This window comes from Barbus barbus (genome assembly GCF_936440315.1).
Source record: "Barbus barbus genome assembly, chromosome: 23".
NCBI lineage: Eukaryota > Metazoa > Chordata > Actinopteri > Cypriniformes > Cyprinidae > Barbus > Barbus barbus.
In genome coordinates this window covers 5,211,968-5,235,928 of record NC_136751.1, presented here as the reverse complement: position 1 = coordinate 5,235,928, position 23,961 = coordinate 5,211,968, and positions in this window count along the sequence as shown.

Here is a 23,961-nt window from a genome sequence, read left to right as displayed (position 1 = left end):
ATATTTTAAAATATTTTAAATTGGTAACAAATCAAATTGAAATTTATTATTGTCAACTCAAGACTCAGTTAACCCTTTTGCTTTGCTGAAAATCTAACCTAACCTAATTTGGTGTTCCGGTCTTTTAAAAATGTCAGGTATTTTCGCTTGTAAATCTCATATTTGTTACAGAAGGATGCCCAGACACAGAGATGTTAGCTAGCAGATTTATTGAACACACACAGCAGATGAGCAGGATGGAGCAGGTGAGTAACCAGGACAAAGATACTTCGGTTTCTGGATGTGGTTGGTGAAGTTAAGGTCTGTTTTACAGATGAGGTGACCACTCCAGTGTCTGTTTCCGGGAAGCAGAGATCAAGGAGACGAAGGAGAACGAAGACGAGGAGAACACTCTGGAGAAAACACAGGAGGTAAGTACAGGGGATAACTCAATCAGGAGATCGTTTGGAGTATTCACTTGTGTCAGGTAGGCGTCCACAAGGTTTCAACGAGACCAGACACTGGAGCGAGGCGCTGTGAGTGCTTAGTAGTGGCTGGGTGAATGAGCAACAGGTGTGGGTGATCAGTATTCAGGTGATGAGGTGTGCTGGGATTGGCTAGGGTGTGAATCAGGCTGTTCTGTGTCAATATTATGCTTTATTATCATTTTTTTTTTTTTGTCACTAGTCAACTTGCATTTTCAGGAAAAATAAAAATAAACATTCTAAGGCCAAAATACAACATATTGATTCGTCATAATACTAATGTAGCTTTGCTTCTAAATGGAGAAAATACTAAATATTACAATTACCACTGCATAAAATGAATGAATGAATTATTCATTTCATTATGTTAAAATATTTAAAATATTGAACATTTTGCTGTCTGGCTTATCAGATTGAGAAGTCTTTTGTTATGTTATAGAGGCTTTCTTCCAGTTTTAGTTGATGGCATGAATTCAGAAATTAAGTTAGGCACATTCGTTTTATTTCATTTCTCCTTGCCTCTACAGAGCAACATAAAAAAAATCTGAAATCTGTTACAGCAGGAGGCTGCGGATGTGTTTAGACAATCTGAAAGCATCCAAATGCACTTTCTACTGAGCGTGTCTTAAGGGCCTGGTTATTGGCAAGTATCAGCAATTTATTTATTTGTATTTCTGCTACATCTGCTTGTTTACACCCAAATTTTCAAGAGAGTGCAGACCTTGACACGTCCCATCAGAGGTTTAAGTTGCTGTAAAAAGCGGTCGTGCTCGCCTGCCTTGTAGAAGATGGGCATCAAGCCCATTTTTTCTCATAACCTATCTGGCATATTTTAATATTGTGTCTGTCTCATTGAGATGCATAGGTGAGAAAGGAGGAAATGGAGATGAAATTGACTGATTCGCTCCCTGGCACAAATAGAAATAAATTCCAAGTGACACAAGGAATTCTAATGACGAAATCTCCCAGTGGACTATGGGGAGAGAGGAAGAGAGAGGTTTCTACTCGCTTACATCATTTCCGCAATATATCAAAAAGAACCTTTATTTTAAGTATTTTAAGTATTTCTGTGGTAAATTTTAAAACAGCTATATTAAGAAATTCTATGAAAGAGCAAATGCACTACAATAAACACAACGAGCGGAGGTTTGTTCCACTGACTAATTCAATTCAAGGGTTAATAAGAGAGCCGAAGAGGTAAAAATGAAGTGTTGATGTAGGCGCTGCAGCAGTATTCAGAGCACGAAACCATGTCAATGTGCTAATGACCCTCACATTAGTTGATTAACATCTTGACCTGGACACAAGCAGAACACTGGAGATGAGAAATCCACAGGCTGTTTTAATTGCATCATCCAGTGTTAAGTGCTGTGGCATTACTAATCGCATTAGCTACTCAATGATCATGCATAAAAAGTTAAAAATGATTGGACGTTTTGAAATAGAGTAACTATTCATCTAACTACTCTTAGGCTTCCATTGGAGCTTGCACAGTTTTGAGAAACTGCAGTGAGGAATATTTTATAGCAATGGAACTTTGAGGAGCAGTTGTTAAAAATTCAGGAAAATATCTTGCATCCATTACATTTTCTTTTCTTTTCTTCCATGAGATGGTGTTTAAAACCAACACAGGACTGTAGTTTGTTCCTTCGAGGCGAGAGCAGTAATGTGATTTACAGAACATGCATTTGGACACGACAGAACAATGGATCATAATTCATAAGCAATTTGATTTACAAGTTATACATTAGTCAGCTGGAATGTCCTCAATGAATGTGTTTTTTTAATGACCATGTTTAATTTACCATAGCAAAACTGCAATCATGGTGTAAACTAGCAATCCTGGAGATTTTTCAGGCATCCAGAACAAGAATATTGAGGTTTAGTTTGGCAGCCAAAAATCAGTTTGTTGTTTTGTTCCAGCCTTTGAGTGAAACTTAGTGAACCTCTGCACTATGTTGCTGCTATTGGCTTCCTCTGAGCTGTCTTTATTTTATAATTCACTCTGACTTCTCTCCCACTGGTTTAAGGAAAATCTTGGCCTGGTTTAAAAATACACAAAAAAGTTTATTGAATATACTCCAATATTCCATTTTTTGCAATCAAGTTCACGTTTGGGTCTTATGCTTAAAAAACAAGAGGATCAGATCTGTTTCATAGGGTAAACCTAATGCCATGACCCCTTGTGGCCTGATTTTCGAACCAAGAAGATCAATTTTGGATTGTTCGCATTTCTGGTGGGGGGACAGGGAGAGACTGACATTCTTAGGCCACAAGCCAAAATAAATAATGGTTTCTCTTGTTGATATTCACCATTCCTTTAGTTGGACTACATACTGTAGATATAAAAATAGAGTGTCCTGAAAGCAGTGGCATATGGTGGGCTTTTGGGTTTTTAATTCTAATGTAAATTCCTGTTCCAGATCCATTTGTTGTTTCTAGGCTATTTATCTTAGACTTCAACTAATACATTTTTTTTTTCTCTATTTTTTTTTTTTGCAAAACTAATTTTAGTGAAATTAACAACAGGGTCAGTAAAAGACCAATTCCTATTTACTGTAGATAACTTCATTACAGGAGCAAATTACTAATTTATAAACATTTATTTAAAAAAAAAATATATATATATATATATAATAATAATGCATGATTTGTAAACAAACACATTTCGATGTTTGCATCATGAAACCAGCTCTCTATGTATGGCTTTTCTGATGTAGTAAACTTGCTTGGTTGCTCACCCGGCACACCATTCAGTGCCAACAGATGAGCTCAAAGACATGTAGAAGTAACTAAATCGGCATGATTGCTTTCACATTTGTTCTTGTTAACACTCTTGGTTTGTTTTAGGGTAGGGTTTTAATGTAGATCGGGGGTGTCAAACTCAATTCCTGGAGGGCCACAGCCCTGCAGAGTTTAGCTCCAATCCTAATTAAACACAGCTGATCCAGCTAATCAAGTCCTTCAGGCTCAGTTGAAAACTACTGTACATGGTTTGTGTGTTGGAGCAGGGTTGGAACAAAACTCTGCTGGGCTGCGGCCCTCCAGGAACTGAGTTTGACACCCCTGATATAGATGGTATATTGAGTTCAATTGCAATATAACATTAACCATTTACAGCCACTTACTGACATTTTTTTTCTGAATTTCTGAACATGGTACATACTACAACCAATGTAATAAAACATTGCCAGATGCACGCTCATCTGTTTTGGATAAAACTGAATGCCCTACTGACTAGACATTTCACTTTGAAAGTGTCACAAAGAGTGTAAGAAGCAACAAAATATTTAGCAGAAATGTCACCACATGCATGGTTTTCCAATTAATATTTAAACTGTTGTTTGGCTATTCTTATTAAGAGATCATTTCTTTTCAGATCATTAATCAAGAAATCATCAGTAAACACTAAGTATCATGACAGTTGCAGGCATTGAAGTCCACCTTTAATTTAACGAGGCTAAATACATCTCACTCACACATAATTTTATGTTTCATTAGTAAAGTCATTTCAATTTCACTGACCAACAGTGATGATGTTCAAGTGAATTTGTTTAAGTTCTAATTAGTCCATCCATTTGACTCATTCAGGCTGATTTGCAAACCAGTTGTGATCATCTTAGGTGGTTTCACCGGCAGTGCAATCAGCCAGTCACAACAAAACAAACACAATGACCCCACTCCTGTGACTGTGATAATATTAGTTTCTTATCCACATTTCTTGATAGGACTTGTCTTGTCAGAGAAGAAACCCCAATGTAAACTGACAGTTATTGGCCAGTATGTGTGCAGAAGTCTTTTTGACCCTGATGCATTAGTCCCAGGGTTTTTGTACGAGGTGTTATTCAATAGCTTACATGGCCCTTGTTTTCCACCAACTGAAAATATCAAAAACAGCAAAGGTGTTCCATTTTCTCTACCTTCTCTGATTGAGTTCATTGACCACATGGGGTTCACACGCTCCTTGTTCACAGCTTAAACAGTGTCATATTGTTGTTGTGTGTAATGGACGTTCCCCATGTTGTCGTTGTCATGCTCGACTGTGGATGTGTAAACAAAACTGCAAGCAGAGAATAGGTTCTGTGCCAATTTAGAAGAGACGGCACCAGCATGTCAACAAGCAGAAATGATTGTTCTCTACCTTCTTGTCTGAAGACATCACTGCATGCTTGCTGTGAAGGGAATAACATTTTCCTCGCTCCACGCACCAGCAACAAAATTAATCCATTTAAAATCACTGAAGGAAGTTTCGTGTGGTGAGCTGTAACTAAATTTCTGCTTTGGTTTGACAGTGAGACTCTCAAATTCTCAGGGTCTATAGAATCCTCCAGCTTGTCAACATTGTTTATACACTTTCAAACCTCTCAGAAAACTACATATATTTTTGACGTAGATTATGACCTCTTCATATTAACCTATATATTGTTTCTTTATTTTGGCAGGCGCTCATATTTCTCATATATCTGAGTGCAGTTCACATGAAAGAGTTGTTTGCAAGAACATTGTCCAGGACCCAGGACTAAAGAGAGAGTCTGTAGTAACAGATAAAATTAAATGAATGTTTGTCGCAGGCCTCCGGTTTCTGCCAACATTGATTTCTGGTGTAAAAAAAAAAAATTTTGTTCCAAAACTTAGTTATCTGCCTAGCTATTCTTCCTATGCAACATCTTAACTAACATTTTGGAGTGCTCTATCAGCACAGGAGATTCAGCTCATATTGATTTCAAAAGAGTTTTGCTATTAGCATGTTGCTAATATATATATATATATATATATATATATATATATATATATATATATATATATATATATATATATTATTTCTCTATATTTACACTATTAAAGGAGTACACGCAGTAAGCCTACTGTCTTAAAATCTGGTCTAAATAAGTCATCTTAAAAGGCAGTAAAATTACACCACTGCCTCAGAAACAGTGTTTACTTAGGGATTGTGCCTATTCTGCCCTAAAAACAGCCTAAATAGGCAGCTCTCTGGGTTCTGGAACAGAGCCACAGTGATTTTACCTTTGCTCATGAATTTTTTATTGGCACAGACATTTCTCATGTTGTTTGAAACAACTCACGATGGCAGCTGTTTTCTCTTATTCTCTCGCTCTCTCTCTCTCTGTCTCAAAAAACAAACCCAGAGCAGGTTCAATCGATGTTTAAGTATGATTTTCGTTCTGTTAAACCACTGCACCAGCTTTCACTGCCCTCATGTGGCTCCTGCAATGCTGCCTAGATTATCCAGAATGATCAAAAGGACTGCAGTTCTCACATTTGGAGAGATCTGAGCTAAGCCCTTGTTAATTCTTAAGACAGTCAATTTAAATAACCCATGTTATGCTTTAATAAAACTGCTATGAGAGAGGATCATTTTATGAGGGTGATTCAGGATTCTAAATCCTAAAAATAAAGAGAGACAACAGGTTGGTACCTCCAGGTGTAATTGTGATTTTGTAGTACTCCTTTTCCACCAGAAGAGGTGCTGGTGCCGCAGCCAGTTTCTTGAACCATTTCGTACATTTCCACCAAATGTGCCATACATTATTTAATTACATTACATTTAATTTATTTTATATTTAAAGGGATAGTTCACCCAAAAATGGAAATTATAATTTATGCTGTTCCAAACATTTCCTACAAAATACACAGAAGAAATACAATAACAGTTAAAATCCAAAAGGACGTGGGACCCAACTGACTTTGGACGTCATCGTTCGATTTTCTATTTAGTTGAAATGTAGACTGGTTCAGAACTAAATTTCCGGTTCCCTAGCCAAAAACCTAGCAATGTTTTTTTTTCCTAGAGTCTTAATAAAATTAGGTTCTTCATCGGCATATAATGTACTGTTTGGTACGTGAAGAACCTTTAACATCCATGAAAGCTTTCCATTAAATAAAAGGTTATTCGTAGTGGAAAATGTTCTTTAGATTATTCTTTAAAGTAAGCAAAAAATATTTTAGAGCTGCTCAATGAAAGATTATTTGAGGAACCAAAAGGGTTATTGTACTGGTGTGTCCTTTTTGGAACCATTAATTTTTAAAGTGTAACTGTCAATTGCTGAAAATCAACGGATGATGATCCAGGAACATATCCTATTTAGGGAAACCTATGCAAGACCAGTTTGTACCCATGACTCCTTACTCACAATGCAGTAAAAGCCACTGTTTATCTTTAGCCACAACCCTGTGCAGGTGTGTTGGTTGAACATGACTGGACAGCGATTGCTAAATATATATATTTTTTTCCATTATATTATGTGGTGCGTCACTAGTGTTTTTCCTCAAAGCAGTTTTCTTGATAGTGAAGCAATCGGGAGGTGCAGTCTCAAAGCAAAGAAGAAATAAACCAAATTAAACCCAATCAGAGGCATGACAGAGCACTCCTGCGGACTGATGATAAGCCCACCACATCCCTGCCAGAACCCTGGACGAGCGGAGTGATTCGAGAGCCACCGACTCCCTCGCTGGCTGTTGTCAGGCACCTGTGTCCATCATCGTCCGAGACGAGCCAGGGTGATGCTCCTGTGGAAAGAGCCCAGTTTCCCCTGATGAATGGGCCGACAAGAAGAAATGACAGATAAATACCCTGCAACGTGGAGAAAAAAAATAAGAGAACAGATGCTACATGCAACACAGAATGGGAAAATGGTGCAATTGCGTTGAGATTGCATAGCATCGAGACTATGGAGAGGATTTCAACATTACTTCAAAGAGAGTTTCTGATGTATGAAACCTCTGGAAAAGTAGCTCTAATGACTTTCAAAAGATCATTTTTACCCTGAAAAGACTAGCTTAGATGAGTATGTCATATTCTATGCTAGTGCAGGCTGTAAGCCAGTTAATCAGGATGTCAATAGTACTTTGATACCAATTAAGTCAATACCGTATGCTCGAAAATACTTGGTCAAATTGGCCATTTTGTGACAAAAATGGGATATAAATATTGGATTTGTGTATTAGGTGTAGCTGTGTAAATGCAACAGACCCACTTTTGTGTATGATGCTGTTAGTTGTTAGCTTAAGAATAAACAAATGAATGAATGAATGAATGAATGAATGAATGAATGAATGAATGAGTGAGTGAGTGAGTGAGTGAGTGAGTGAGTGAGTGAGTGAGTGAGTGAGTGAGTGAGTGAGTGAGTGAGAGAGAGAGAGAGAGAAAGAAAGAAAGAAAGAAAGAAAGAAAGAAAGAAAGAAAGAAAGAAAGAAAGAAAATCACTCATTGTTCTTCGTTTACAGTATTTTTTTATTACTGTTTATTGGAATAATTACTTCAAACTTTCTCCTAATTGGTAATTGCTAAATATGAAAGTCAATTTCTGGCACTGAACAATATAATGATAATACAGGCAATTGCAATTTTTATCTCACAGTTCTGAATTTTTTAATCGCTATTGTGAGTTTACATCTCACAGTTTTTTTTTTTTCAGAATTGAGAGATAAAAACTTACAACTGCGAGAAAATATGTTAGAATTGTGGGATATATATACTCGTAATTGAAAGAAATTAAGTCAAATGTGATATATAAACTCACAATTCTTAGATATAAAATTGCAATTGTGAGAATTCTAGGTTTTTTCTCAATTGAGACTTTTGCAATAATGACTTTTTCTTGCAGGGCTTCACAGAATTGTGAATTATGGGGGGTAAACAGTCAAAATTGTGAGATATAGACTCACAATTGTTTTTTTTGTTTGTTTTTTTTTCTCACAATTGAGACTTTATATTTATCGATTGTGAGTAAAAACTTGTAGTTGTGAGTTTCAAATTCCAATTCTAAAACATTCAGAATTGTGAGATATTTATATCATGCAATTCTGACTTTGTAACTCTCAATTGTGAGTTTATGTCACACAGTTCTGAGAAAAATGTCAGGATAGCGAGAAAAAAGTCTGAATTGTGAGGTCGCAATTACTTTTTTTTTTTTTTTTTAATTCAGTGGCAGAAATGGGCTTTCATAGCTACATGCCTTTGTTTGTTTTTCCAATTTAATTTATTTACGATTGTGAATGCTATACTGAAAGTATACTGTCTCATCCAGTCACTGTCTCATCCTTGCTTGTCTGTTGTGGTGTGTGGCGTGAGTGGGTGTGTCCAAGCTCGTGATCATGGGCTGATCTGCCCCAGCTGTGGCTCATTACTGGGTCTATTTAAGATCAGCTAACGTTCCTCTCATTGTCAGATCCTCAGAGATTCTCAGTGTTCCTGTTCTGCCACTCGATCTGTTCTCTGGTGTGTTCCAGTCTCTGCCCTGGCTTTGGAGGATTCCACTGCTGGACTTGGCTGCCCATTGCGTCCCTGCGCCCGGTTTCCATCCACGCTGTGCACGAGCTCCGCCCTGACTAGTGACTTTGTTATCGCAATAAACTGTTGTATATCCGCAATTGAATCCTTTCTCTTGATTTCATAACACCTGCAGAGCAACTTTTTTAGAAATAAATTTAATTGGTCTAATTAATTTTTGTACAAAAGATGACTATCCCAAAACTTACAGCCATTGGCTGTAAGCAGATCACTGAGATCAAGCATAAACTCAACAGAGGGACTGTTTTGTTTTTTTTGCTGACCTTGTAATGGTGCATTATGGGATTGCCTTCTTTATGAAAAATACATGCTGCCATATTGGCCAAGAAAGTATCTTAGAAAGCAGCATAATTAGTCTGTCTTTCTTTTGCAACAGCCTTGGTGTAATGCCTTCAGAAGTAAGCAGCTCAATTTGGTTTTGGAACAGAGCTGGTAAGTTGCAAACATTTTTTTATTTTTTTCTCGCTCTCTCTTGGACTGCTTTGACTGACCTTGTAATGGTGCATTATGGGATTGCCTTCTTTATGAAAAATACATGCTGCCATGTTGGCCAAGAAAGTATCTTAGAAAGCAGCATAATTATTCTGTCTTTCTTTTGCAACAGCCTTGGTGTAATGCCTTCAGATGTTAGCAGCTCAACTTGATTTTGGAACAGAGCTGGTAAGTTGCAAACATTTCTTTCTTTCTCACTCTCTCTTGGACTGCTTTCATTTGGCATTGTCTAAGTGGTTTATTGTATGCATTTTCTCAGAATGCTGACCTCATATCTATTTTCATAAACACTCAGTGGAAAGCATTCATGGTTCATGCTCAGAATTTTGCCATGTTTTCTTGGAGGAAAAGCAACAGATTGTTGACTGAAATTGAACTTAGCATATTTTAAAGTTTTAAATGAAAAGTTTTTGCAAAGCCATCGGCAGGTGAAGTGTGATTTCTAAATTGTGAGCTTCTAAAAGCATTGTGCATGTCTTAACATAACACACACTGCTTCCTTAGCAATGTACACAGACAGTGAAAAGACTACTTTTTATTCATCGACAGCTTGAATATGAAATCTGCTGAAAGATGCAATAATTAACCATGCGCCAAACATTTTTTAATCAATCTGCATATTATTTGAATGCTCAAGCATCTACTTTGAACATTAGAGGTACATGACTGAAAATCCCTGATATGAAAACAAATGCTCTAATTCAAGATGAGACTGCAGTATTTTGAGAAAGTTTCAAAGGGGACATAACGGAGAATCAAAAAGTTCTTGATGTTTACTCATATAAGATATTTACTCATAAACATATTGCAAGTTTCTAAAGTACATCAAAACTAAATTATACCCTTCAAAACCACTCTTTTGTAGTACAAGTAATAATACTACTTTTAAAAATATATTTACTGAAAATTAAGCAATTTCATGCTAAAAAACAATCGTTGTGGTTCTGTTGTCTCGATTTCTTCTACCTCAGGATCTGACTCGAGCTCAAACATATATGCCTCTATGACAGTGTTTGCCATCTCGAGTATCAAAACACACTTTGCTTTAAAGCGGCAATGAAGTTAGTCAATTACAGAGGTGGGTGAATTCTGTTAGTGGAAAAAAAATCTTTCAAATGAACCAATTCAAAAGGAAAACAAATATTCTCAGATTATGTAATCGGTATGAAACCTATATACAGGTGCATCTACTACTGTGTCAGTGTCGCTGACTCCATCTCTAAAGCCAAAAACAAAGAAAACACCAGTTTATAATTATTATTTTAATTATTAAAATGTTAATGCAGCCTCCTTGCTGTTTTTCTCTGACACATTCATTACTTCTTTATGCTTGCGCTTGAGCACTTATTAGGCTATGTAGCCAATTAAAGACTCATTTTCATGATTTAAACAACTAGTCCTAGTGTTTAGTGTTTCCATTTCTGCAAGAGGTAATACCACTTGACATCAAGTGTTTTTCATTGAGAGTGAAATAATTTTTTACAAATATTCCACTTTTTTGTGCCAAAAACTTTTCACATGCAGTGTTCAAACATTCCTCATAGCATACCATGAGTATTGAAACATATTTATTTTGGTAATGTTAGACAAAACTGTGGAGTGTCTTTTTGAAGAAAGCTTAAGCTACTGTTTCCTGTGGAGCTCAGAGTCACAGCTTTGGTTGCACTTCGACACACTCTCACCAAAATCAAACATGCTTCTGTCTCTATACAGTACCTCTAATAAACAAGCTTTCAACAGCCATTAGACCTCTAAATATGTGGTGCTATTACGCAGCAGCAACATCAAACAAGTAAATTCAGGATCTGAAAGAATTCATGTGCAGTACAGTACAGTGGGGTCCAAAATTTACACTCACCAAGTGTCAAATGTGGGTAAAAGGTATGTGCCAGACAGCCTGTTATTAACTTTTTTTTTTTTACATTTCTTTATTTATCTGGATTTTTACAGATACAGTTATGATGAATATATTATTCATCATAGGCTTTGCATATCAAATATCAGCATGTTGTCTGTTCTATTTTTGCTTATTATTTTCCATTGTGATTTCATATTGCACTGGCTTTGGTGTTAGTGTAATAGACTTAAAATCTGTTGTAACTGTTTAAACATCATTGCATCAGTGTTATTCATCTTATTTCCCAAATGCCTCCGTGCTGTCAAATTTAATTTTCACACTTTAAAGTAGTCAATAATTATTTTCTAATGCGGCTAATTTTGTAATTTCCTTTCGAGTTATTGAGTAATCACAAAGTATCATCTTTGTAATGAAGGAAAAATAATGCTTTGCATTCAGGTCTTCTGAATGAGTGTCAAATAACTCAATTGGGAATTGGGAAGCAGACACTTCATGTACAGTTTGATCTTGTTTGTAATTACATATGCACCATCACTGTTTGTCTATACTTGTTGGTGGGTCGCAGGTCTGTTCTTAAAGGACAATAATATACAAAATTCAAAAGTGACGAGTTCAGGACATTGTGAATAATCAGACTTATTTGACAGTAAGAGTAGTGTTTTTTTCTTTTTTTTTTCTTTTTGTTTATGGGCTTCAGTTGAAATTAATCTGAGATGATCCAAAAGCTCATAGGATCGTGTCCCTTATGAGTAAGTGAATTAGCAGCTGGTGAGATTATGCCACAGTCGGTACAGAATACACAGACTCACCGCAGCCCATCTGTCTTTAACAATATGTGATGTCTGCGATGCTGTCCGCAGATAATACATGAACTTCCAAACTCCGTCAGAAACCAGAGGTCAGTGTAAACAGTGTAAATATATATCCTATCCTTGGGAAAAAAAAATAATTATATACAGTATATATATATATATATATATATTGCATCCAGTACATTTAGTTCCTCTTTTAAAGCTACTGTGTTAAAATATTTCAGTTTAATGTAGAGACAAGTATAACTAAGCCATTCATAGGCTTATTTCCCCAAAGACTGTAAACACTGCGGACCTGAAGTGCTATCAAACCTCTGCTTGTTTTTAGCCAGGAGTCTATGTAATTCCTGAAGAAAGCTAGCCGTTAGCGTTCACATTCATCTCTATAATGTAACAGTTGCTTGACTGGTGCAGATTTTGCAATAGAAATGTGCCATGTTTGGACACAGGCAATCAGTTCTGTTGCCGGGGTATTGCTTTTTGAGACAATAGGCTTTATGCTGAAGGATGGATGAACAGGAAAACCGGTCTTATCACATCTGATTGTCACCTATCTCTGGACTTTTAAGGTAACCAACTAATCTAATGAATTATATTTATTGCTGGCATTTTTATTTTAATATCTGAATTTTAGTGAAAAATAAGAAAATATGAATGAATGAATTAATGAACAGATCATTTTTTAGATATCAGGCTTCCCCCCCCCCCCCCCTGCTCTAAATTTCACAACTTCACATGATTTGAGAGAGCTAAATTTATTAGAAAAGCAACAAAGAATTTTAATTAAGATGTGAATTTTGTTTATTGCATGGGGACACTTTTGCTAAAATCACAGTAGTAGTAGTAGCAGCAGCAGTAGTAGTGGTATTTTTTTTTTTATGTGTTCTACTTTCTGGGATCCAACAGCTGTCAGGGAATTAAAAATGGTGTTAAACAACACACTTTTTGCTGTTTTTGTATTCAGGTGTAATTTTGTCACTTTTTTCAGGCCTGATAAGTTTGCATCCCTTAAGCACAAACTAGTTATTGGGCTTTTATCCTCATCTTCTGTGAATTGCAGATGAGCATGTTATGTCTTGCAGCATGCAGTCAAACATGATATCAAATTTCCTCATCCAGATATATTTCAATAATTACAGAGGCGAAGTCATTGATATTCATGTTAAACCAGGGAGTTAGTTTTGAAACTTGCAGTATGCTTTTACTGCAGAGTAACCTTTCATATGTGTAAATATCAAGAACATTTAGATTTTCCATTTCATTACCCCTTTAAATGAAGTGAAAATTAGTGTGCAGTGATGTTACTCACAATAATAATAATACAATGCAATATTCATGCATAAATAATAAATAATAATAAAAAAGATAATACAGGGGAAAAAAGTATCCTATACAGTATAAAGAGAAAAGAGAAAAATAAATCGCTTTGATTATTCTCTGTAGATCTTGCCTTCTCACGCACAGCGCCACGATTGGTCGATTATGTACAATACCTGCATGTTATTGGTCAAACTACTTTGGATGATTTAGGCAATATTAAAATCCTGGCCAGGACGTGTCCCGTATGAATGGCACATATGGCCACCCTAACTATATAGTAGGAGATCTGTTTGATAGAAGCCTGTGACAGGACAGATGGAGAACTGTCACACATCTCTGTCCTTCTGTCACCGCTGCTATAGGCCACAGTGCATCTAAGAGCAGATAAATGCATCTGAAAAAATCTCTTTTTGAACCTGGACACACAATAGCTCACGATAACAGTGCAGACACAGCCCTTCTGATTTGGTCTGAGAGAAAAATGCCAATTGTTCATGCTGTTCAAGGCTTTTTATCTCTATTTTTCTTGAAAACATGCCTCTGAATTGAGAGGCATAATTCAGAATTTTTTTATTCTCTCCATTCCTTTCTTTTGTTGCATTCACTCTCGCTTTGAGAGGAGAGAAAATGGCAAAGAAAGAAGGGAAGAAAAGACACCAACGGGCCACTAAATGAATACTCTCTACCTCAGGTTAATGCACTTCATTAGAGGTCCATTTTTGCATGTTGTGCTTAATTTAACAGCCTGGTGGGCCTTGAGGGGAGTTTATCTGACATTTTGTTAATGCCAAACCCTGCACAGGAAGCTTATAGTGTGATTATGAGAACACTTGCAGTGTGTTTAGGAGAGAGACCAGAAACTGAGAGAGAAACGCAGGGCTAGAGAAGAAGCTAGATCAGCCTGCTAATGATGAGTTAAAGCCCAGGGATTTGACAGACAGGGTGGGGGAAGCTCAGATGGAGAGATTGCAGAGCCTTCCTCTCAAGACCAGAGAAATAGCACAGCTTTAAAGGGCCGCTCGCACTAGATTTTAAGCATGCACAGTTGTATTGGACACCAATGAATATGGGGGAATGGGATAAAATGAACTACAAACATCTTTTTAATTAATTTTCATTAGGTGGCCTTAACTACAATGTACTTACATTTAAATTAATAATTTAATACAATGCACTTATCGTGTACAAACATGTTTTTAAATTGTACTTTATTTTTAAAAATACCTTTATGTAACTACATCTGTAATTACATTTAAAATTACACTGTTGACCCATCCTTTACACCTTAACCCACCCTTAAACCTACCCATACCACCAAACCTGTCCCTAACCTTACCCATATCCCACCTCAATAGCAGCAAAAGTGTTTTACAATACAATATGACCACAATAAGTACATTGTACTTATTTTTTTCATGTAAGTTCATTTAAGGCCAGGTACTATAATGTGTGAACCATTTTGTGTTTATTTTCAATTGGATGTTCTTTGTTTATTGGCATACATATTTAGTTATATTATTTATTAATTCAGTAAATACATTTCATGTCTCATCTTTTGAGAAGATTTATTTTCAGAAGTTTATTTAATAGAATACAATTATAAAATAAAAATAGAATTTTAAAATAAATATAAATAAACAAAAACATTTATAAAGTAGAATCAAATATTTAAAAAATTTAAAAAGGTTCTGAGAACTGAGATAAACAATTCAACACTGCAAGACAAACTCACATTTCTGATAAAAAATAATAATAATAATTGAATTGTGAGATATGAACTCACAATTATGAATTTATTCTTTGTACTTGTGAGATAAAAACTTGCAGTTCGGAATGGGGGAAAAGTCTAAATTGTGAGACATAAACTCACAATTGTGAAAGGCCAAACTGTGAGGAAAGTAACTGTGTATTTTTTATTGATTTTTTTCCACAACAGAAATAAGTCTAGTATTTTGTATTTCTGTAAATAAATTATATATTAATGTCAATAATAATACTACTAATGATGATCATGTAAATAATCACCAATGTCATTAATACTCAATGTACATTTTTGAAAACATTTCATGACCATATTTATATATGGCACATCATATGAAAACCATACAGACACCAGTTTAATCATTACATAAAATGTTTTGTTGATAAAAAAAAAAAGTAAATTAAAAAATACAACCATTTTTAAAGCAACGTCATGGTACTTTGAAGTATGTTTACTATGTTGGCCTTCAACAATGTTCATTCAAAGCTAACAGTACTTGGTTTCCCGTGGTAACCAAACACTTTGTCATATTATAGTAAATAGATTGTTTCATCCAGTTCAATCATAAAAAAACAAAATAGACATATGCGCTTGGGACGACACAAAGGTGAGTAAAAGACAGAATCTTCATTCTAGAGAGATTCCTTTAATGACTTCTGTTATCAGTTTGAGAGTGTTGCAGGGCATCACACATTGCAGTCTGAATGATGACTCAATTTCTCAAAATCCAAGCTAAAATCTCTGGGATTTTCTATTATTTATCATGTTATTATTGGAATAAACAAGCATCCTTGGGGCTTTTTATATTCAGACACAGCATCTGGCTTTACAGAATGTTCGATTGAAACTTTCTGGATGCCGCATTAATCTGAGATTCATGTTTTGATATTGATTGAAACGCCATCGATTACATTCTCTCTAGACTGTGCTTTCTATAGCTTTGCAAATGAAGGTCTGAAATGTTCTCCATCACAATGGAAAGAAACTGTATCACTTTTTTAAAGTGATACAGTTTAGAGTATTTATGTTGTTTAGAGAATATAAAACCATTTAAGAATCATATTTTAAATAAGCTACCTCAGCAATCTTAACACTTGAGTACGTCTTTACAGCAGTAATTGCAGATGAAATGTCATGAAAATACTTGAAAACGGATGCATGGTGAAGTCTTGCACTCCACTGTTAAAGGCGTAGTCCACCCAAAAATAAAAATATTTACTCATCCTCATGTTGTTCCAAACCTGTATGAATTTATTTTGTGGTCAAGACAATCTGCTGAAGATCAAACAAACATCAAAATGGGAAGGAATGTGATAATTGAACTATTTCAGAGTATTTCGGAAACTGCTGATCTACTGGGATTTTCACACATAAGCACATCTAGGGTTTGCAGTGAATGGTCCGAAAAAGAGAAAATGTCTAGTGAATGGTGGTTCTATGAGCGAAAATGCCTTATTGATGCCGGAGGTCAGAAGAGAATAGCCAAAGTTGTTCAAGCTGATAGAAAGCCAACTCAAAAAGTCACTCATTCAACCGAGGTACACATCAAATCTTGTAGCAGATGGACTTCAGCAGCAAAAGACCACATCAGGTTCCTGATGTGTGTGCACATATGGGCGACAAAACAAGATGTATGTATGACTGGATGATTTATTCATATCCAAAACGAGACGTTGTGAACATTACGGAGTGCTAAACACTCTCAGGCAGTGCATGTTCATTCATACTCGAAGCTGGAAGTCGCTCTCGCGCAGAAAGTCCAAAACGGCCTAGTAGAAATAATATATAATAACTTATAATGTGCAGGAAATCCCTAATATGGACAAAGGCACCTGCTATGCTGTAGCTAAAAAAGGGGCTAATTTCAGGTCATTTCCAGGTAATTAATATGGTATATGAATAATACAGTGCTAATTGACATAACATTTGTTCCAGTACAGAAACTATTCCGCCTTATTATGTGTTTGTATAAACCAATCCTAAAATTGTCATTAGGAAAATAAAGAAAAACGATATTATAGAATACAAATTACTGGTTATTGTCCAGCAGTGAATTTCATTTCATAGCCAACTGAAAGACATAAGAAAAAAATAAAGCCTGTCAATTAGACAAACGTTGTTGTTGTTGTTTTTTAACATTTCTGTCCACCTCATTTCTGAAATGATGGCTACGCCCCTATGTGTGCGGTACAGAAAACAGTGCATGAATCTTCTTGTGCTTGAATGGTTTAAAGTCATTTTAAAATGTGCACAAAGGAATCGATAAGAGGAATCAAAATTGTAATTTTATGACAAGTAGACGATTCCTGATCTTAAGCATCCTATTCCAGAATTGGAATAGATTTTGGATTCCCAAGCCAAGGTATGGGTTAACATGTTAAATAAAATGCTCTTTTTTTCATCCTACCAAAAAATGTACCTGGAGTCCACCTTTGTTATAATAACAAACTACATTTTCAATGTGATTTTAAACCATTCAAGTCAAGAAGACTCACAGGCTGTTTTCTCTGCTGCACACACTGACAAGAATCGGAATCATTAAAATGCAAACGATGCCCAACTTTACCCATACCCCACATTATTTTACTATCAACTTTCTATTTACACTGTTTTAAACCCTAAATTTTATTTTAAACCTTCACTTACCCTGCTTTGATTTAGCCCTTCTTAAAAACAACCACATAATATTATACGATAATGTACTTTTCAAAATAGTGTAGCATTTTGACCAATCAGACACAATTTTGCATTTGAATTAACAAATCATTTAGTTATTAGATTAACAAATGGTCACAGACCCCCCACCCCCACCCCCACCTAATACACATACTGGTGCTGGTGTGTATGTCAACGACTCCAGGTCTCTGGTTCCATGGCAACCCATCTGATAACACTGGTTTTGTTGCTCAAAGGAATGCGGGTAGAGCAACACTTCCTCTTAGGAAAGACACATTATACCACACAAATGGACTCTTCTCTACTTAATTCATAGAAAACCCTTCTTTGAATGAACACTCATACCTTTAGGTCACTGTGTATATTATTACTGTTCTTGTATATGTTTTTGTGTATTGTACACTGTTTTCTGCATGCTCATGATAGATCACTAGTTAATATCACTTTAGCTGCATCATGTGTAGTCTCTATCAATTCGTCTTCGGATGATCTAATTGAGAGTGAATATTACATGTCGATACCTATGGAACATATTAGTGTCCTAAGAATCTTTAGACGTTTGTGCATTAACCCAGGCGAATTACCTATGCAAATTACCATGTTCAGAGACAAAAGGTCATAAAACTTTCCCTCCAAAACTCCAGGACTCCATTGGGTATTTGACACCCCAGAGGTGTGACCTCTATAGCAGATAAAGCTCCCACTTCAGAGATGCCCGGCAGTCTGCAGTTTTGTTAGATCCTAAGAGGATGTGAGCTAGAACTTTTTGTGACCCTCTAAATTTTTTGCCAGGCCTTTGCGGCCTTGTCTTTCCATTCAACCAAGCTTGGACCGCAGCATGATCTCTTTCTTAGCTTTTTTCCATTCAAAACTTGGAAGAACATTTCTACCAGAGAACATTTTTGGAATTCATCACTCTTTAACCCGGAAGAACGTGATCGGGAGTCCAAAACTTTGAAACCATTAAGACTTTCATCTGAGACTGCATTCCGGACACTCGACCCGACTAAAGGCAGTGCAAGTGTAACATTTAACTAAACGAAACAGAGGTTTAGTATAAGTTATAGACCCTGTTATAAACGGCGTTGATGGTTTTACTCAGGTGGTTAAATTACTTTCTCCATAACTGCATTCTCTGGTTTTCCTGATGGCTTCATCCATCAACTATCATTTAGCCTTTCCCCATGTATGAGTGATTGTACATATGTTTGTTTGTTTGACTAGTTTGCATTAGTGTTTAGTTAATAAAAGTTGTGTGCACAAATTACATGCGTTTCTGACTCTGTCTTGCAAATTAATGTCCCTTTACGATTTTGACTCTTGCTACAATGCTTTAATGCATTAATAGGAAAGTATTTTCTGTGGCCAAGGAAATACCTTTTCTTAGAGTTGATACTGTCAGGTGAGGGTGAAGGGATAGAGGGAGGACTCAATTGCTGGAGGAAAATAGGACTTTATTAATTATAAAATAAAATAAACAAACAAAAACTACCCCGTAGGGGAAAACACACTGGCAAGGCAGAACAAGGCAAGGCAAGCCAAGGCAGCACAGGACTTCACAAGGGTAAGGTCGACGACGAACCGGCACAGGACTGCAAACACAAGGAGATTATAAGGGGAGCAAATGAGGAGGGTAATGAGGTAACAGGTGGGGCAAATTAACCAATACTCAGGAAACAAGTTGGGTGGGGTCAAGACAATTGACATGAGAGCACATGGCACATAGAACTAAACCAGACCAGCCATGTGCTCAAACAAAACAAAAACACAAGCACATGGCCAGCAAAACAAATCACTAGCCATGTGCAAAACAGGACACGAACACCCAGCTAATGAGAAGACTCATAAGCCGCGTGTTCACAAAAAACAAACATGAAAGCACACCGCCAGTGAAAAAACACCAGCTGCGTGCAACACGGAGCAAAACAAAACGAGAAAAAGAAGCCGAAACCGAACCGCGTGCCGAACAAAAGACACACACAGAGGACAGAGGAGCGCACGGCCCGAGCGAACTCGAAAATGCACGCTCCCCAGCAAGAACAAACCTGGAGCGTGAGTGTCCGAACCCCGACACGAAACCAGAACAGAGTCTGAACAAGACAGGAGTGCCGGCAATTGGAGATCTATCCATCCATCCATATCTATTGCAACAGATTAATCAGTGTCATTGTAAATAAAAATAATCTGATCTTCACAATTTTGCATAACTACATAATAAATTTACCTTGGCGATCCAATCCAGACCCCTCTCGCACCCAGACCCAAGACAAAAGGTCCAGTTTCCTCCTTATCAGCTGCCATGATCTCCTCTCTCCACCATTAGACACCATTGTGGTATATAATGCCACTTTTCATTATCCAATGAATAAATCAAGTTTTTGTTATTTAATATCTTATTTCACTTGCAGATGCATCCGAAGAAGTAGAAAATGGCTTATGAACAGCATGTCAAGTTGACCCTAGAACTGTTCATATTCATAAGAGCCTACATTAAATGTTAAAGGAAGAGAAGCAGTTCTGTAGCTTGAAACTGTTTACATTATCACAAAGGCCGTGACTTCCTCTCTAAAGTTGATTGTGTGGTGTTTTTCCCTCTTCAGTTCTTGAGGTCAATTGCACAGTCATCAAACACTACAACATGAGCAGAAGAAAGGACAGTGTAAACAGAATGAAAATATGCATTGTAGCAATCAGAAGTTTTAGAACTAATTATTGAGTCAATGCTGGCCAAAAAACTTTGCTGTTAAGTTATTTCAGACTTAAACTGACAATGAGAAGAGGAAATTAGACTCATCATGACAGTGCGTTTCTATAGATAGCTCCGCTAAACAAGTTGGTGATATGGATGTAATGCTCTGAATTTAAATGATTCACATTATTACCCCTGATGAAATGCCCATATACACCAATGAGACTGAAAATAAAGGGATAGTTTAACCAAAAATTAAAAGTTTGTCATTTACTTAGACTCATATCACTCCAAACCAATTTGACTGTAATGCTTATCTGGAAATATAATAATAAAATAAAATATGTTTCGCTGAATGTTTAAGCTGTTGTTTGTAATACAATGAAAGGGACAGATACTGTTGAGCTTCAAAAATTGCAAATGTACATATATGCATACATACACTTATTTGTATTTATTTGACCATGTTTTAAAAGAAAGTACCATTTCAGTATTTTTTAATTTCACATTTGTGCCATTTCTGTGTGATTATTTGCCATAATATCTGAGTGTGTTTTTTTTTTTTTTTCAAGTAAAAAGTAATACACCCCCCCCCCCCCCCCCCCCCAGTGTACTTTATATTCCGTGCCATACTATAGATTTGTGATTGTAATGTATGCTGTTTTTAACTGCAAATTTTCCTGTCTGCAGAGTAAAATCTTTATGAGCACACAATAATTTCTTAAAGTAATCAGTGGGTTTTGTGGGTTAGGATTGTAAAGTTTTAGTGGCTACTGAATGTCATATCATTCATGCTAATCATGGGTTACTTTGACAGCTCCTATTTATATTTTGGCATTTTAATGGCGGCCTCTGCATTTTCCTCATTTTATCGTTAATTCATGGGGACAATACATAAGTAACTGCATGTGGGTACCATTTTGATGTCAGACGTCTTAATTTGATGTACAGGAGGCGTTATGGCAACCAGCGGGCACTTTCTGTGGACTCTGGGTTCACAAGGGAGAAAACATGCCAAGAAGCTGAAGCGCAGAGCTAAATAGACACAGACCACTCACTGTTGCATGCAGGAGAAACACTAAGTGCTCAGCACGTCCCTTGCGTCCTTCCGGAATGGTTCATGGAATCTGTGTTATGCCTCGGCTCCCATCATGCTTCTCGACACAAGAGCCATTTGCCACTTAATTGCACATTTACATGCATCATGCTCACATTTGCTTGCGGTCCTTTGTGTCTTGCATGCAGCTTGGCTTGCAGATGGCAAAAGTCACTCGGCAGCCTGTAATTGTCACCTTTTTATCCTCCTTGTTGGTTTAATGTAGCTTCCCGTTCAGGTTTTTTCGGCTATAGAGTGTTATTTGAGGCGTACTGCCATATCAGCACGTTCTCTGGCTTTATTGTTGTCTGAGAGAGCAGTATCACACCACCTGCTATTTCATGTCTGTCGCGCATGTGGCTGACAGCTTTAACTTTTCAATCCATATAGGTTCATGCGTACAGATTAATCTTATAGCCTCACTAAAAACACACCAATAACACATCCAGAGGCATCATGCTGAAAGATTACTTATACGCAAGAGCACCTAAGAGTGTACTATTTTATGCATCATTTTCAATTTAGTTTAGGTTAAAGTATATAAGGATTATAGGATAAGGACTATAAGGACTATAGCACTACATAAAAAATACGGCAACAAAATTACTGAGCAAAAACTACAATGAAAAGGAAAGTAAAATTATTTAAAAAAAAAAATTCAATATTTCAAAAATCCTGGAATAGTACATAAATACTAAAATGACACTGCACTAAATAAAATAACAATGCACTAACTAATGTTAACAAATGGAACCTTTTTTGCCAAAGTGTAAAAATAAACAAATAAATAACAATAAATAAATTAATAATAATAATAATAATTGATGCTTTACAGGTCAGTTTCAAAACATTTTGAAAGACGAAAACATAAAAACAATAATAAATGAAAAGCATAAAATGAAAAAGGAATTGGGGATAAGAAAAAAATCAGTGACTGAAGACACCTTTATTGAAATATTTAAAATGTACTTATAATTTTTTTATATATCATTTACATAGTAATTTAAATACCGTACTGCATTTCAGTGAATTTACCTTGTCTTTAATTGTTGTTGATGAATAAAGAAGCAATTATTTTTTTTTTTGGCTGAAATTCTGTGTGGTTTCCTGTGGCCTGTAGCATGAAGAGAGATTAACAAACTAAGAGTTGCAGAGTAAGTTTTGAGTTGACATAACCTGATAAAGCCATCCTGCTTTAGATCAGGATCAGCGGGCTCACAAAGCTCGAAATAAACATTCTCTGACAACTCAGAGTTTGAACCAGAGTTTTTGATTTACTCTGGAGCGGGTGCACCTGAACGTGTGACACTTGTAGCAAACAGCCAATCACAGGGAATGTGGAGAGCATCAGCTCGATTGACTTCTCGCCAGAGTCAGCGCAATTCACTTTCCTGCTGAAGATTAAGAGATGCCATTATTAAAAATGTAATAAATTTAAATGCATTTACAAGGCAATCAACTGAATGTACTTATTAATGTATAGTTTCACACAGAGTTCCCTTCCAGGAACTCGAGCTGCGTTGAAAGCGGTAGGGGAACGCCTTCAGCGTGACCGCGTTCTGAACCAGAGTGTAATCTGTCCAATGGATGGGCGAGACGTTATAGGCGGGTGACGTCACCGACCGGGAAGCATAAAAGCACGTGCGGTGGAGCCGGCGTTTGCTTTTTGTCATTCAGCAACCGCTACTCCGTCTGTCGATTTGTGTTGTGAGTCTTACTTAGTGTTGTTTGTCCTGGCACAATCACTTGAATTAGGCTCCAGCAATATGTGCAAGCACTTGGGCGATAGCAGATCGCATTACGGGCTGTGTGTTCCTCCCTGCAGACGTTGTATCACTGCTGGGGATACACGCAGTCTGTGTGTGGTCTGCTTGAGAGCAGAGCATGCAGATTCAGCTCTCGAGGGAGCTGACTGCCCGTTTTGTGAGCTTTTTTCAGTGCTTATGCTTGCTCTTGGAAGGCTCTCTTTGAGGAGTGAGCTTTCACTAGCGTGGAATGAAAACGGGCGAGCCCCTATCTTCTTCCCTTTTCCTAAGACCTGTCTTCCTCCATGGATCTGGCGAACGGGTTGGAGACGGGTTCGCCCTATCTCCTCCTGCATTCCCCAGATCTAGCGCCTGCATGTGCGGTTCTTCCCCCTTTGAGTGAGAGCTCGCTGTTGCAGTGCACGTTGCCGAGGTGCATTACGTAATTATCATTCATATCAGAAGCGATGCCCCGGGTGGAACAGATGCTCGCGAGCTATCTGTCCCCTTGCGTGGCGTTGTCTCTGAAGGCTCGCGGCTGCAGGTCAGGCTGGTGCGTGTCTGCACACCATGGCAGTGTTACAGGCTCACCAAATTGACGTACCTGCTTAGAGAGCTGGATGAGGGATAGGGGCTCAATTTGATTGAAATATAAGCTGATCCCTGAGCTCCCTAGAAACGCTGGCTGTGGTTGACCCTATCTAACATGAAGGAGAAGATAGGGTCATGGATGCCC